Below are 277 nucleotides of genomic sequence, written 5' to 3' on the forward strand. Positions count from 1 at the left end.
CTTGTTTCCTGGTTTTAGGAAGACAGGGATGGATTTGGAAGCTGGGAGTGTTGCTTGTGGAGCTGCTTTTTTTTTTTGAGGGGCTAACAGTGGTGAAAGGATGACTTGAGCAAGAGCTGTGGTCCCCCCCGGTCTCAGATTGGGGTCACCAGGTATCGCAGGGATGTGTGTGACCGGTGGCAGCCCGGTGTGTGGTGAGGCCGGCTCCCAGCCCACTGTGCCGACTCTGTGCCTCTGCCAGCTCTCCTAAAACAGCCTGGGAGCTGAGAGGAAAGTG

General features: G+C 56.3%; 1 protein-coding gene across 1 annotated transcript in view; it reads left to right on the forward strand.

Moving 5' to 3' along the window:
- Nucleotides 1-277, forward strand: part of GTF2IRD1 (GTF2I repeat domain containing 1) — a gene marked incomplete at its 3' end in the record, with an annotated part of 31791 nt that overhangs the window by 2733 nt on the left and 28781 nt on the right. The window lies entirely within an intron of this gene.

Source organism: Fulmarus glacialis, unplaced genomic scaffold (genome assembly GCF_000690835.1).
Source record: "Fulmarus glacialis isolate BGI_N327 unplaced genomic scaffold, ASM69083v1 scaffold19964, whole genome shotgun sequence".
In the NCBI taxonomy this organism is placed as follows: domain Eukaryota; kingdom Metazoa; phylum Chordata; class Aves; order Procellariiformes; family Procellariidae; genus Fulmarus; species Fulmarus glacialis.